Source organism: Loxodonta africana, chromosome 14 (assembly GCF_030014295.1).
Source record: "Loxodonta africana isolate mLoxAfr1 chromosome 14, mLoxAfr1.hap2, whole genome shotgun sequence".
Lineage (NCBI taxonomy): Eukaryota > Metazoa > Chordata > Mammalia > Proboscidea > Elephantidae > Loxodonta > Loxodonta africana.
The window spans coordinates 52,456,722-52,473,963 of NC_087355.1; the positions used below are offsets into that span (position 1 = coordinate 52,456,722).

The 17,242-nt window shown below is 39.5% G+C and overlaps 1 protein-coding gene across 5 annotated transcripts in view; it reads right to left on the bottom strand.

Moving 5' to 3' along the window:
- Positions 1-17,242, bottom strand: part of NCALD (neurocalcin delta) — a 317,609-nt gene that overhangs the window by 90,524 nt on the left and 209,843 nt on the right. The window contains exon 1 of one of the 5 annotated variants that reach the window (XM_003408421.4): positions 13,657-17,147. The exons of the other annotated variants lie outside the window; for them this stretch is intronic. The gene's annotated coding sequence lies outside the window, so the exon portion shown is untranslated. Of the gene's footprint in view, positions 1-13,656; positions 17,148-17,242 lie in introns of those variants that run through there. 5 annotated transcript variants of the gene reach the window in all.

Sequence of the window (17,242 nt, forward strand, 5' to 3'; positions counted from 1 at the left end):
AACAAAAAAGACATACCTGGACACTTCCTGATGAAATGTATGATCTCCAAGCACAAAGAGAAAATCCTAAAAGCTAACAGGGTGGGCGTGTCGGGGAAAGCTACCAACTGCTGTTAGTTGCCATTGAGTCAGCTCCTACTCACGACAGCCCTATGTGTGACAGAACAAAACACTGCCAGGTCCTATCAACCCTCGTGAGCAGTGGTATGTTTGAGCCCACTGTGGTGGTTATTGTGCCAGTCCATCTCATTGTGGGTTTCCCTAGTTCTCACTGATCTTCTACTTTGTCGTTGTTGTTGTTAGTTGCTGTTGAATCAATTTCAACTCATGGTGACCCCATATGTGCAGAGTGGAACTGCTCCATAGGGTGTTCGAGATTGTGACCTTTCGGAAGCAGATGGCCAGGCCTGTCTTCCAAGGTGCTTCAGAATGAGGGCAAAACGAAGACCTGGGAAGACTTCTGCTATTTTAAAAACACAAAAATAAACTCCAGAAAAATCGAAGATGAATCCAAAAAAGGGGTAGACCTGAGATACAGGAAATGGAACTAGTAATCCAGATATGCGATGGCAAGAAATCCTAGAAAGATAGCCTATACTTAGTCGAAATTAAAATAGTAGGACAAAGAGCTCGGTGAAAACCATCTTCAGCAACAAAGAGGGCAACGTGACCAAACTGAGTAAATAAGAACCAGGAAGCGCACTACGGCATGCTGCATACATCCAGAGGATTTAGGTTTCTCCAAGTCAACCAGAGAAGAGAAAGACAATTAGGAACTCTAGATAAATACGCATAAAGGAAAATCATGGCCTAAATATGAAACAAACTAAAGTACAATATGGATTTAAACAATTAGTGGAATATAAAAAAACACTAGTATCCTAAGTAAGCTTTACTAATTGAAAATATAAGCTTGTAAATTTAGAAGTCATTAAGGAACAACTAATTTTTTGAAAGTGTTGATTCCTAATCTCTTCATATTTTTGATTGATTTCCAATTTTTAATTGGAAATTTAATTTAGTTAGACATCAATAATTCTTGCATTAAGGAAACAGTTATCTGAAGTTCAAATTCTTTAGTTTCATTTCAGGGTTTTTTCTTCTGTTGAAGTAAAATGCACTTTTTAATTTTACAATATTAATAAAAGTTATCCCTAGGCATAAAATTAAGGGTGATGTTTGTTTTCTTCTTTATAGCCTTCTATACTTTCCAAATGTTCTGCCATAAACATATAATTCTATAGCTTAAAAATTAAAAATGAGAATTAATAAAGGACTCATATAAGACTATTTGAGGTACACTCCTGAGACCAGAAAAATCTCCCAGGTTCAATGGCATCCTTTTGGACAAGCAGGATGGTAAGCGGAGTGATTATATAAAAATCGTACTGAACAGGGTTTAAGTTGGTGATTTGGAACATATGTTCCAGTCCACATCTCCTTTCCCTTCATGATCACGTACATGTTCCCGCTGTTGTATTTGCTGGTTAACAGTCTGAAATTCTATGTCATGGAATTCTGTGCAAATTCTGCTCACTTGTGCAAACCTAAAAAACTTCCGATTATTTCAGGACTTTTAACAGAGACTTTTATTAATTGAAGAGTGTATGTATGCATGTGAAAAAGGAACTGCAGGCTTGTTTTGATGTCCTTTAAAATGCCCGTTTCCTAAGTTCTGACATGATTTGACATGATTTCAGTGAGATCTGTTCTTTTTTGCAGCATCTCAAAATCAGTATCTTTTAGCCAGCCTATAGCTTAACTCATTTAGTGCCTTTTACAAGATACTTTGTAACCTTAATAAAGTAGTGCCTCCAAATGGGGGTGCTGACAAAGCAGTTAATTACCTTTTGGCAGAGGTGTATCTAAGGTATGGCAGGCAGAGCACGTGACCTGAGTGCTGCTTGAGTGGGAGGGGCTGGGGGGGGTGCCAATGAGAAGTTTCTATTGGCCATCACAGTTTCCATTGCCAGCTGTGAGAGCCATTCAGCAATTTAGAACTAATTGCCATAGACACTATTTGCCGTATATACACCACTGTCTTTTGGTCAGTTCTTGGCATTAGTCCATGGATTTTTTGGCGGGGAGCAGAGGAGGAAAAGACTCCATTTCAGAAGTGTAATGGGTTGGGCTTTTAAAGTCAGAAGTTGACCAACATTTTTGGAGATGATCATAGTATATTTTAACAACAGTTTCTTTACAAAGTGGAATTTGGACCAGCAGTTGCATCTTTTTAAAATTGCTTCTATTTTATGAAAACATCTGAATGTAACAAAACCCGTTGCCATTGAGTCAATTCTGACTCATAGCAACCCTATAGGATAGAGTAGAACTGCGCCATAGCGTTTCCAAGGAGCAACAGGTGGATTCAAACTGCCGACATTTTGGTTGGCAGTCGAACACTTAACCACTGTGCCACCAGGACTCCCTGAATAATAGAAAAAATAATTTCATGAAAACTATGACTTCCAACTAAATTACTGTTGAAGTTCTCTATAAAAAGAACTCCCAATGGTTTGCTTTAACCCCCCTTCCCTGTTGTTGACCTTGTAAGAGAGCTCAAGGCTTGACAAGGACTCCACGGCCACTCACTCCTGAATGGTAACAAGGAGTACCAACAAGGGTAATGACTTCAAGAGACAGAAACTGATTTCCAAATATTCACAATTGTTACCATCAGCAGCAATAGTGACTGACGTTCTATATGCGTAAATCACACATTTTACTCACCATTAAAGACCAAGATAACTGCCTCTCTGTCTTAAACTGGTTTAAAATCTTTATATGATTGGAGATTTTTAAAAAATTATATTCGATTCAATTTCCTTCAGGTGTTGGACCTCAGGGACAGCACTATCCTGTGTGGCCGCTGTAGTAAAATTATCATCATTTTCAATGCATAAACTCACTTCACTAGAGTGATTGACAAACTGTGTTTTTGTTAGCTACCCAGGGATTTGTATTCTATTACTCTTTATACTGTACATATACATTATATATACTTTTTGCATGTATAGTTGGCAATATTTTTTCTTAAGAATGGGATGTTCTGGTTAACATTCTGACAGTTGCCAAACACCTATATGGATAGTTATTTAGCAAAGATTTGAAATATAAATAATACACTTACAACTAAAACTTCATGGTCTTTTATTCTTGACTTGATTCAAAAGGCTTATGAGAATAATGATATATGTCTAAGGGGTTTCATTATGAATATCAATGATAATTGATGAAAATGTTGTGAAGCCTTGAATTTTTCAATTGGTTTGGGTTTCATATGAATACGACTTTGCTAAACAACTGACAGTTTTTAAAATCATGAGGTTACCCAGCTCTCCCTATAGATATTATCAGCTAACATTAAAATGGCCACTCCCACAGTGTTGAAAACAAAAGAGAATTTATATTTTTTTTTATTTAAAAATCTAGAGCTTTTCTGTAAGAAAAACGGAGATAAAGGAATCACTGAACTTAGCACACATCCACATGGTTAGGATTTTAAAATAATTTGTCTAAAGAAAAAGAGGCAAAGTTATTAAAATATTACAGTACACTTTAACACATACATTACTTACCTGTTGATTACCTTTCACTGGCTTCCTACTGAATACCAGATTAAATCTAATTTATCTTAAGTTGATAAATTCTAGGCCCTACATGGACCCATGTTATAGATTGTACCTTTTCTTTTTTCCCAGCCATTCCCTAAAATCCAAATGGGTAGGTGTCTTAGTCACCTAGTGCTGCTATGATAGAAATACCACAAGTGGATGGCTTTAACAAACAGAAGTTTATTCTCTCACAGTCTAGGAGGCTAGAAGTCCAAATTCAGGGTATCAGCTCCAGGGGAAGGCTTTCTCTCTCTCTGTTGTCTCTGGAGGAAGGTCCTTGTCATCAATCTTCCCCTGGACTAAGAGCTTCTCAGTGCGGGGACCCTGGGTCCAAAGGATGCGCTCTTCTCCTGGTACCATTTTCTTGATGGTATGAGGTCTCCACTCTTCTAGGAAGCCTCCTACGCAAAGGCACGCGGTTCTCTCGCTCCATGGATCGGGCTCCGGTGTTGTCTCCTGCTGGTCTCCTGGTTCTGCAGCTGCCGTCTCTCTGCTGCTACGGTTTCTGGTGTTAACCGTTCTCCTTACTTCCTTCTGAGTCTTCACCAGAATTGTCCTTGTTATTCATAATTCTACCAACAGTCTCTTCAAGGCAATCTAGGCTTTTACTGTAGGTATCCTATTTCTTTTGCTGAGACAGCTCAGGATCCTTCTTACTCACGGATTATCCTTTCCCTTCTTGTTGGTGTCTTAGTCATCTAGTGCTGCTATAACAGAAATACCACAAGTATATGGCTTTAACAAAGAGAAATTTATTTTCTCAGTCTAGTAGGCTAGAAGTCCCATCGGAAGCTCCAGGGGAAGGCTTTCTCTGTCTGTCCCCTCTGGAGGAAGGTCCTTCTCATCAATCTTCCCCTGGATTAGGAGTGTCTCTTGTGCCCAAACCCTGGGTCCAAAGGGCACACTCTGCTCCTGGTGCTTCTTTCTTGGTGGTATGAGGTCCCCAGTCTTTGCTAGCTTCCTTTTCCTTTTATCTCTTTAGAGATAAAAGGTGGTACAGGCCACACCCCAGGAAAACTTCTTTTACATTGGATCAGGGATGTGACCTGGTAAGGGTGTTACAATCCCACCCTAATCCTCTTTAATTTAGCATTATAATCACAAAATGGAGGACAAGTGTAGAATACTGGGAATCATGGCCTAACCAAGTTGATACATACATTTTTGGGGGGACATAGTCCAATCCACTGCAGTTGGTATTACTAAATATTCTCCAGCCTTTAAGACCCAATTCAAAGTTCACTTCATTTCCAAAGTCATCTGAATGCCTCATAAGCTTTGTAGTTAATCTATTTTTTAATCATTTAACAGAAATTTAATAAATAGGACTATGTCCAGCATTACCCTAGACATTATGAGAGGGTATAACCAACATCAAAGACTTAGCTCTGGGACTCAGCTACATATGCTTTCAGCCTCCCTAACTAGGCTGTCCAAAGTGCCCAAAGTACTTATTTTGGACACATCATCAGGAAAGCCCAATCACTAAAAAAGGACATAAGCTTTGGTAAAGTAGAGGGCCAGTGAAAATGAGGGAAACCCTCAATGAGATGTATCGCCACAATAGCTGCAACAATGGACTCAAACATGCCAATGATCATGAAATGGTGCAGGACCGGGCAAAATTTCGTTCTGTTATACACAAGGTCACCCTGAGTGGGAACCAACTTGACAGCAACTAACAATAACAACAACTAGACTGTAACCTCCTCAAAGACTGGCTGGTCCTCTATTACCCTTGTCTATCCGATTTGGCAAGAACATCTTGGACGAGGTGCGGCATGTTCTGGCTAGTGAAAGTGAAACGTCTGAGTGATTGGACCACATCTGCCCAGTGTCTACATTAAGCAAATTGGACAACTAACTGGAGGAACCTTGCCAGTCCTTGGACAAGAAGAAAGGGATATTTTCATACGGCCCATTGTATGGAGTTAGCAGATGTTAAATGAATAGATGAATGAATGCACCAACCAATTAGCACCCTTAAGAAAAGTTTGGAAGAACATCAGGATGGGGTGAAATTTTAACAAGAAAGCGTCAGTGGTATTGATTTCTCTGCAATAGAAGAGACTGAGGTGCCTCTTGGAGTGAGGATTGTCAACACTGGGTTTGACCAACACATGGAGCTTTAATCCAATGGGACAGCTGCCATTTTGGCAGGTTTATTAAGAGGAAAGAGACTTTGCTGAATGAGCTAAATTTTACCTGGCCAAGAGGAATTCCCCAGCTTTACTATAAAGCATTAGAGCAGAAAAAGAGACCTAGAAGCAATGGAAATGGGCCAAAAGAGAGTGTCAAGGAAACAGCAGGGCCTAACAATAGAAAACTACGTGGCAAATTAAACAGAGTAGGTATGGGAGAGGAAGACAAAAGGGAACAGAGAGAACTAAACAATGACCGTAGGAAAATGGAATGAGTACTGCTGTCCACACCGGAACTCTGCAGCAGGGAGGGTCCCAGCCAGCAGTGAAGGGTAACTGAAATATATATATATAAATATATTTCCAGAAATAACCTTGGGCTAGTTTAGGTACTTTAGGCCAAATCACACAAAACCTATTTAACTTATATGTATCTAAAGCTTAGGTCTCTATACAGTTATTTCAGTCATTTATAACCCCATATGCCCCAGTTACTCTGGCTGCCTAAGAAATTACCTCGAAACTTATAGGCTTTAATATAAGAACTTTTATTTTGTTCATGAACCTACAATTTGTACAGGGCTTGGCAGGGCTAGCTCATCTCTGGTCCACTGGGCAACAGGTAGGTTAAGGGGGACTCAAACCTCCTCACAACACGGTGGCTGGATCCCAAGGGCAAATGTTGTTGTGTGCAAAAGAGACAAAGAATATCCCAAAAGAAAAAAGTTATATTATTTTTATGATTCAGACTTGGCAGTTGCTGGAATCTATTGGTTGTACCAGTCAAAAGCCCGTTTGAGTTTAAGGGTAGGGGAAATAGCTTCCACCTCTTGATGGAGAGTAGCAAAGTTCTAGAAGAACATGTGGGAGTAAATATAAATACTATGAACATTTTCAGTAAGTATAATCTGCCACAATATAAAACATTACTTCTAGGGAAAATACAGCATAGCCCAACTTGAAAGGCATAATAGCATAAGGGATAAAGAGCCAGGACCAGAGCCAAATGGCTACAGCTCCATTATATACTTGCGTAACACTGGAAAATTTGCTTAAGCTCTCTGTGCCTTAGATTCTTCATTTGTAAAACCAGGGTGTTGTAAAAAAATTTTTTTAGTTATTTTGAAAAGAGCTTAGAACACTATTTAGCTCCCTAACTTGGTTAGTTATTATCATAACACCAGAAACACACCTCCTCCAACTTTAGTGGTGACACTTCCTGGCTCCTTGGGGAACAGTGATGGTGATAGCAGTACTAGAGACAGAAAATTAATGACAGCAGTTCACATTTTTGAGTCCCTCATACCTGCCTGTTACTATGCCAAGTAAGTTGACACAAAAATCCAAGAGATAGGTACTAATATTACCCATAGGAAAGAAAACTATGACTTAGGTAACTTGCCCAAAGTAACTTACCAACTGGTAGAGACAGGATGTACCCCCAGATCAGTTTAACTAGATGAAAGGATCCTGAGTCCCTGAATGACTGAGTAGAGCAAAGCCTTTCTCCTAAACCTGATTTGTGGGTGAGTGAAAAATGAACAGTATTGTCTTAGGTTGGGTTCTCTAGAGAAGCAAAATCAGTGAAGTATATATATATATATATATATACACACACACACACACACACACACACACATATATGTATGTATAGAAAGACGAGAGAGAGGTTTATCTCAAGGAAATGGCTCACACAGTTGGGCAGGCAAGTCCCAAGTCTGTGGGTCAGGCATCAGGTTGGAGGCTCCTCCTGACTCACATAGCTGCAGGGGCTGACAAACCTAAGATCAGTACGTCAGACGGCGGGCCTCTAGCTCACGATCCGCAGAGGCTGATGAATCCCAGATTGGCAGGTAAGACAGCAGTCTGCCGGCTTACAGACTGTGGAGGCTGATGAACCTCAAGATCAGCAGGCAACATGGCAGACTGCTGGCTCAAGTCCCAAGAACCAGAGGTCAGATGGTGAGAAGCTGGATCCAGAGCAAGTGAGTGAGCTTTGCCAGACAGTCCATATATATATTGGATGCAGACTACACCCCTGAGGAAACTTCCCTTACAACTGATTGGCTGATCACATCATTACATAACTGCCAAATCACTGAAAGTCATGGCCCAGCCAAGGTGACACACAATCTTAACCATCACAAGTATTGTATTATATCATAGGGATTTGGTGCTCTTTATTACAGCTGTGAGTCTATCACTGACTTAATACAGGCAAGATGGGATAGATACACTTGGGTACCACTAACATAGGCATTCTTCTGCTATTTGCATAAAGTGGTATTTGCATCAAAAAATCATTCTGTAGGTAAATCCTAATGGTTCTATTTGTCTTCTGAAGTAGAGGACAAATAGTCCTTGGTCCAGTGGGAGCAGGGCTGGGAGTATTAACTTGGAATTCTTAACCGTGATATGAACAGGTTGTTCACCAGCTAGAGAATGCCTCTGCTAAGGTTTGATGGTGGTGTAAATCTAATGGTTCACAGGTTATTTATTTGTTTGCTATATTTTGATGATTTTTGCTTTTAGCAAAGATTCTCTTTTTGACTACAGTGGCCAGTGTAGCTGTAAAGGAGGGAGTCATGGGTCACCAGTATGCATAGGTCTCTGGTAAGGTTCTCTGTACAGTTAGACTGTAAGCACCATGACAGTATTATGAGGTCTCAGCACAACATCCCTGGTATCTAATCCAAAGCTTGGCACATAGTAGGTGCCCCAAATTTGTTGAATGCATGAAAGACTGAATGTTTAAATAAAAGCTCAAGCAAACAAAAGTCAGAATTCAATAAAATAACGTGGGCTTTTTATGCCAGTGGCATATATGACTCAAGGACCACAGTAGGGAAGGATTCAAAACATTTGGTATAATATAATAGAGGCAGTAGCCAGTTAATAAATGTTCATTGATTGAGTGTTGCTAACTCATGCTATACCTGATCCATCATCATGAGAAGTCATGGGAAGGCATCAGACAAGGTAACTTTAATGGGATGCGATTTTCTATTTTATCTCCAGTGATGTTGTAAATACGGTTGTCACAAAAACAACCATGGTTTCAGTTGCATGAATCACACAAAAGTCTGTGGGAGTCAGTTGAGCAGACAGGCAAAAAATACCAACACTCCTCTCAACATTTACCTCTAATAGAAAGGGTTTAAATTAATGAAAACAGCGAAAATTGAGACTCATCCTTAAAACTATTTGTCCTTGCATTAAAAAAAAAAAAAAAAAAAGCACCCTTTGGTTTTCCTGCAGAGATATGTGCAGAATTCAGAAAATATCAACAATTCCCCCATTAGGGAACGCAGCAGCTGGAATGAATATCTTTCAGACTACAGATTTCTTTCCTGCAAATCAAATATAGGACTTCAATGTGATCTGAGTATATTATGTTTTACATTAACACAAACTAAACTTTACAGGGATGCTGTGTCTCTAATTAAAGGCATTTATAGAAATAAATCCAAAAAAAAAATGATGGTTACCCTAGAAATAAAAGAACAGACTATCTTTAGTTTGAAGAACGTGGCTCCAGCTAAGTATTTACCATCTAATTTTTATATTAGCCAAAGTCCTAATGAGCACTAACTTTTATGGTATCACTTCTGGAAACAACATAAAATATTACGTTTTGGAATGCTGTTTTAAGTTGGATTTCCATCATGGGCACCATTTAAATGAAAGTTGACTCTATGAAAAATGACATACTTCTTTCTGAACTCAAAATTTCAAACACCATCGAAGAAGCAAATAGCATAGCCTGGAGTCAGAGATTGTAGATTTTTTCCAAGTTTCTTTATCAAGTTGCCACAGAGATTCAAAGCCCCCAAAGCAGGTGTTCTTTTCTGATCCAAAGAATGAGAAATGTTTGAGAAAGCCCTCTTTCGTAATCCCCCTTAAACACAGGAAGAAAAATTGCTAAGCTTCCATTTCAAATGCTAGGGATTTGGATTGAGTTTAAACAACAGCTTGCACAAAATGTCATACCTCCAGTTCCCTTACGATGAGATGGCAGGTGCTGACGTAATAGAAAGGATGGTTTTGTACACTCAAACGGTGGGGCTGAGAAGGAGGTGATACATGACAGCAGCCAACCAACTGAAAAGTTTCTCAGTTAGTTGAAAAGGAAAATCAGGCAATTTCTTCTGCACATTCAGAGTGAAGTGGGGAAATGAGTCAATTACTTTCATAAGTCACACTAAATAATAACATTAATACTTCCTGTGTTCATCTTCAATATCCAATAAGTCAAACAAGTTCGGCATTCAGATTTTTTGGGAAGTATCTCTCTGCATTTTCCATTTCATTTTAAATGTGTCCCATCCTGGACACCTCTGCCAGACAAACCTTCAGGGCTCTGGCCTGATTTTCTTGAATACCAAAACTTGGAATTAACGTGCCAATTTATCAATTAAAGCACATGCATGTGCTTTACATTAAACTGGAAAGTCACGTAAGTTCTTAGTGCTTGTTTCAAATATTTATTACAGTATTTCCTCAGCTCCACTCTCATATAACACCCTGCATTCTTCATATAAGTACCAGTTGCTTATCTTCTGTGAGTGGATAAAGGTCCTTTGTAAATAGATATAGTCTCACTTCTGTAGTTCGTGGTTTTAACTTGCATAACTTGCATTAGTACTATGAGTTTTTCTTCTTAACCCCTATCCAACCAGGTAAGAGTTTCTCCAACCAAGTAACATAAGACTGCTTATGGATTTCAAGGAGAAAAAGAAAGGGTTACAGTTTGCTAGCTGTATGGACACAGCATCCCTCTTCACACAGAATTAGAGAATACTGTGAAATTCACACATTCCGAGAATAAAATCAGATGTGGTGGAAATGAACTTGGAAATGGTATTGTGGATTTTGTCCAGTGCAGTTCTATGACCTTTAGGCATCAGTAGCTTATATATCATTTAACTCAGGGTTAGATAGAATTCAAGGGGGTCTAGGAACTTGGATGGGAAAAAATATTACATCTTTAGTTTCACTAACCTCAAAGTGAAATTTAGGGTTTCCTTTAATTACTATGTAGGTCACAAATCACTGTACCTATGATTTTGTTGTTAAGAGAAATCAGGTATTTTCACATCATGTTACAGTTGTTGTGTTGTGCTGTTAGGTGCTGCCATGTCCATTTTCGATTTACGGTAATCCCACGTGTCAGAGTAGAACTGTCCCACAAGGTTTTCTAGGGTGTAATCTCTACGGGAGGAAATTGCCAGGTCTTTCTCCCGCAGACCTCTTGGGTAGGCTCAAATCACCAGTCTTTCAGTTAGCAGTTGAATGCTTAACCATTGCACCACCAGAGCTCCATATCCCCAAATATCTTTTATACTCATCACTACTTCAAAATTATGGTAGTTATTACACCTGCAGAGTCCTGGTGGCGCAGTGTTTAAGAAAAGCAACGGGTTTGGTTTTCTTGTTTAGCAGTAGGTATAACAGAACCTGTTGCTGTCGAGTCAATTCTGACTCATAGTGACCCTATAGGACAGAGTAGAGCTACCCCACAGGGTTTCCAAGGAGTAGCTGGTGGATTCAAACTACTGACCTCTTACTTAGCAGCTGAGCTCTTAACCAGTGCACCAGCAGGGCTGCTAGTTTGTATTATTTAATAATGTATTCTTAATGACACCTATCACAATTTTTAAAACATTTGGGTTAATGGTATTTCAGTAAAAATGGTTTCCTTTGTAATCCTGCACAGTTTATTTTAGAAACTTTAAAACATCATTCTGAGAAGAGTTTAATAGGCTTCACCAGGCTGCCAAAAAGGTCCATGGCACCAAAAAGGCTAAGAATCCCTGAAACTACGCACAAATGGTTTAATAATGCAATAACTAGGTTTCCAGAGTAAATCATTCTTTGCCAATATCTTTTGAAGTGGAAACAAACTTGACCTTGAAATCAACACTATCTCATTGCTGTAAAAATGATTCTGATAAGAGTCATTTTTTCTTATTTTGCCATAAGACAAGACCTGCAGATTCTAGAGCATCTCTACTTTTATAGCATAAAAAAAAAAAGCATAGCTTGTTTTTTTCCTACTGATGAACTTAATCATTGACAGTTTGCCATCAACACTGAATTGTTCTCTTATATTTCATACTGCTGAAATACAGCTATTTCACAAGGACATTGAATATAAACATTTTATAACTTTAAAACATCCTAGAAAGAGCCCCAGGAAATCTTTGCTACCTGAAAAAAACTATAATGAGAATTGCTTAAAGTAAAATAAGTAAACAATATATTCCATCAAAGACAGTGCTTTTACATGACAGCTCCACTGGTCCCATCCATGCTTAACTGAAATGTTATGTATCAATGAACATAGTTCTAGGGCTATTAAGGATATGACCTCTGGGCTATTATGATTACGAAATAAAATGATAGATGATAACTCAGTAGACGTGCCTTGAATGTAAGTACATTAGACTTTTTAGGAAATCCTCTAAGGGAGGCCCTGGCTAAAAACACAAGTTAAATGCCAGCAAGCTTAATGAATACTTGTTCACTGAGAGGTACTGAGAAATTATTGATAGACCCACATTTATTCACTCTTCACTGCAGCCAAATGCAGTTTAAAATGCTCACCCCCAGAATCAATAAAGAATATAAAAATTTAAGAATATATTCTTTTTAAAAATGGAGATGGAATTCACATTCCATAAAATATATATTCTTCACATATATAGTTAAACTATTTTTTTTTTGTGCTCTTCAAAATACTAGCCATATTACATGTGGTACCCTAAAATTTGCTTTCTTTTTCTGTTAAATTTGTAAGGTTTGGAATGCTGGTTATAAACCTCAGCTTCAAGCAACTATAACACCAAAGGTTTTCTATGAGTTACAAGCCACAAAATATTCAACTTGTATGCAATGAAAGAACACCCAAAATGACTAAACTTGGAAAGGAAATGAACGAAAACAGTGCAAAACAAAACAATTTGCATAAGGCCTTGTTAATCCCAGTTCTCAAATCATCCATCCAAGATCTGAAGCAAATCTTTAGTGACTATTTATATCTGTATTTGAGACCAAGTAAACCTACCGATGATACATTCAGTATTAGAGCTATTATTTTCTTCTCTAGGTAGTTATCTCAATTTTTTAAAATATAAAAACAGTTTATATGACTCCTCAGCAAAGACCATTCAATAATATTCTCTTCACAACTGAATTTCCAGGGGAGGACACTAAAAATGTGCACTTTGCTCCAACAACCAAAAGCATCAGCATGCATACACTTAGGAGGCTCTACCCCAACTTCCTTGGCATAGTCCAGATTATTTTTCTCTAAACAGGAAGCTGTTGACAGCTTTGCCTGGTATTTTCAGAATGCCATACGCCTTATTTACAAGAAAAACCCCCAACTTTTGTTTCAGAGTAGAATGTTCATTCGCGTTTGTGCTGTTCCTATTGTTACTAATTATGAAACCTGCAAACAAAGATAGAAACCAAATTTCAAACTATTCTAAACTGATTCAGACGAGAGAAATTATTGTAAAAAAGCAAAGTTAGTAACACATTGCCTGACTATGCTAGAGTGTTAAACCCGAAACAAGGCTGAAGAGAGGATTCCTGGAATTCAATGGGGAATATTTGGCTCAAGCTGCAAAATTTGTATCTCTAAGTAATGTTATGTTAGCAAGTGTTGAGCACGCAAGGTGATTATATTTTAACCTACCTCACAGAACATTAATCCAAATTTAACCAAATTCCAGAGACTACACAAAACAGCAACTATAAGCTGCTTCACATTTTCCCCCGATACAATATTGCTCATGAAGACAAACTTGTAAGAGGTAAAAAAAAAAAAAAAAAAGGACAAAGCCACAATGAGCTTTGAAAAGATCTAACTACTGTACATAAAGCAAACTAATTACCTTACACAGAAGAAGCGTGAGATTTAACAGTCCATGCTCTGCAGCCCCTGGGAAGCAACAGCAGCCTCGCGGTGGCGGCAAGAGCAGCAGCAGCAACGTCCAGCATCCACCAGACTCTCACAAGCCTTTGACTGTGTGGACTCAGCCACAGACTCTGCCTCCAGCTGACGTCAAAGTCCCTGTCACATGGCCAGATGAAAGCCAAGAGAGCATTGGTTGTCGTAGCAACCACAGACCGGCTCTGAAATTATTTCAATAGGTCATCTGTCACTGTGGTGTACGTGTGAGAGAGAGAGAGAGAGTATGTGTGTGAGTAAGTGTGAGAGTGTGTGTGAATGTGTACGCACCCACCCCACAACCATCACGGACAGCTCCCTGATAACCTCAACACCCGAAGTTGTGACTCAAAAGTGCCTACAACTTTCTCTTTAAGGCTTTGCTTAGTTGTCTCTTCAATACATTTACCTGCAGGACAATGCCTGCCACTCTGAAGTTCCCTTAGTCTCGTTATCACCAGCATGAAGCAAGTGTCTCTCTGTACAACAAAAGAAACTGGAAAATGCTGGAGATAGTTTTCTTAGCTAATTATGTTTATTTTTAAGCAAATTGGTGAAAACAGAAGCTCAAGGGGGATTAGAAGAAAAGATATTTTTAAAACTATAGAAGAATCTACATAGATGTACCGAGACCATGCTAAATAAAAACAAGAAAGGCAGCGGGTAGTGGCCCAGAGGATGTGCCAATCAGGTAAGATGACGTTAGAATTCCTGCCTTGTAAAATGTCTACGTAAGAATGCTGACTGAAACGGTTTCACCATAGCAGTACGTTAAAGCAACCTGTGGTAAAGTTTGAAACTTTTTTGGATCTTTGTTTCAGAACCACCATGTTGTTGCTAGCTGCCACTGCACTGGCCTCTGACTCATGGTGGTCTCACGCACAACAGAATGAAACACTTCCTGGTTGTGCCATCCCCGTGATCAGTTGGGGCAGATGGTTGTGACCTAAAATCTGAAAGCCTCCACTGACAGATAGGTGGTGGAGGCACACTGACCAGGATTTAAATCTGGGTATTTGGCATGCTGTTTTTAGGTACTGTTGAGTCAATTCCGACTCATAGCTACCCTATGCACAACAGAATGATACACTGCCCAGTCCTGCACCATCCTCACAATTGCTGCTATGCTTGAACCCATTGTTGAAGCCACTGTGTCAATCCATCTCATTGAGGGTCTTCCTCTTTTTCATTGACCCTCTACTTTACCAAGCATGATGTCCTCCAGGGACTGATCCCTCCTGATAACATGTCCAAAGTATGTGAGACATAGTCTTGCCATTCTTGCTTCTAAGGGGCATTCTGGTTGTACTTCTTCCAAGTCAGATTTGTCTGTTCTTTTGGCAGTCCATGGTATATTCAATATTCTTCTCCAACACCACAATTCAAAGGTGTCAATTTTTCTTCGGTCTTCCTTATTCATTGTCCAGCTTTCACATGCATATAAGGCAATTGAGAACACCATGGCTTGGGTCAGATGCACCTTAGTCCTCAAGGTGACATCCTTGCTTTTAAACACTTACAGAGATCTTTTACAGCCTATTTGCCCAATGCAATCCATCTTTTGATCTCTTGACTGCTGCTTCAATGGGTGTTGATTGTAGACCCAAGTAAAATGAATCCTTGACAACCTCACTCTCCTCTCCATTTATCATGATGTTGCTTACTGGCCCAGTTGTGAGGATTTTTGTTTTCTTTATGTTGAGGTGCAATCCATGCTGAAGGCTGTGGTCTTTGATCTTCATCAGTAAGTGCTTCAAGTCCTCTTCACTTTCAGCAAGTAAGGTTGTGTCATCTGCATAATGCAGGTTGTTAATGAGTCTTCCTCCAATCCTATGTCCTGCTGTTCTTCGTAACAGTCCAGCTTCTTGGATTATTTACTCAGCATACAGATTGAACAGGTATGGTGAAAAGATACAACCCTGACACACACCTTTCCTAACTTTAAACCATGCAGCATCCCCTCGTTCTTTTCCAACAACTGCCTCTTGATCCACGTACAGATTCCTCATGAGCACAATTAAGCATTCTGGAATTCTCATTATCCCCAATGTTATCCATAATTTGGTATGATCCACACAGTTGAATGTCTTAGCATAGTCAATAAAACACAAGTAAACATTCCCTCTGGTATTCTCTGCTTTTAGCCAGGATCCGTCTGACATTGGCAATGACATCCCGGTTCCACGTCCTCTTTTAAATCAGGCTTGAATTTTCTGGCAGTTCCCTGTTGATATACTGCTGCAGCCACTTTTGAATAATCTTCAGCCAAATATTGCTTGTGTGTGATATTAATGATATTGTTCAATAATTTCTGCCTTCGGTTGGATCACCTTTCTTGGGAATAGGCATAAATATGGATCTCTTCCAGTCAGTTGCCCAGGTAACTGTCTTTCAAATTTCTTGGCATAGACGACTGAGCAGTTCCAGTGCTGCATCCGCTTGTTGAAACATCTCAATTGGTATTCCGTCAATTCCCAGAGTCTTGTTTTTCATCAATGCCTTCAGTACAGCTTGGACTTCTTTCTTCAGGCCCATCGGTTTCTGATCATATGTTACCTCCTGAAATGGGTGAACATCGACCAATTCTTTTGGATATAGTGGCTGTGTATTCCTTCCATCTTCTTTTGATGCTTCATGCATCATTTAATATTTTCTGTGTAGAATCCTTCAGTATTGCAACTCAAGGCTTGAATTTTTTCTTCACTTCTTTCAGCTTGAAAAATGCTGATGGTGTTCTTCCTTTTTGGTTTTCTACCTCCAGGTCTCTGCATATTTCATCATAATACTTTGCTTTGTCTTCTCAAGCCGCCCTTTGAAATCTTCTGCTCAGCTCTTTTTTTTTTTTTAATTAATTTTTATTAAGCTTCAAGTGAACATTTACCATTCCAATCAGTCTGTCACATGTAAGTTTACATACATCTTACTCCCTTCTCCCACTTGCTCTTCCCCATTGAGTCAGCCCTTTCAGTCTCTCCTTTCGTGCCAATTTTGCCGTCTTCCCTCTCTCTCTATCTTCCCATCCCCCCTCCAGTCAAGAGTTGCCAACACACTCTCCAGTGTCCACCTGATTTAATTAGCTCACTCTTCATCAGCATCTCTCTCCCCCCCGCTGACCAGTCCTTTTCATGTCTGATGAGTTATCTTCGGGGATGGTTCCTGTCCTGTGCCATCAGAAGGTCTGGGCAGCATTGCCTCCGGGATTCCTCTAGTCGCAGTCATACCATTAAGTATGTCTTTTTACGAGAATTTGGGGTCTGTATCCCATTGGTCTCCTGCTCCCTCAGGAGTTGTCTGTTGTGCTCCCTGACAGGGCAGACGTCGATTGTGGCCGGGCACCAACTAGTTCTTCTGGTCTCAGGATAATGTAGGTCTCTGGTTCATGTGGCCCTTTCTGTCTCTTGGGTTCTTAGTTGTCGTGAGACCTTGGTGTTCTTCCTTTGCCTTTGCTCCAGGTGGGTTGAGACCAATTGATGTATCTTAGATGGCCGCTTGTTGGCATTTAGGACCCCAGATGCCACATTTCAAAGTGG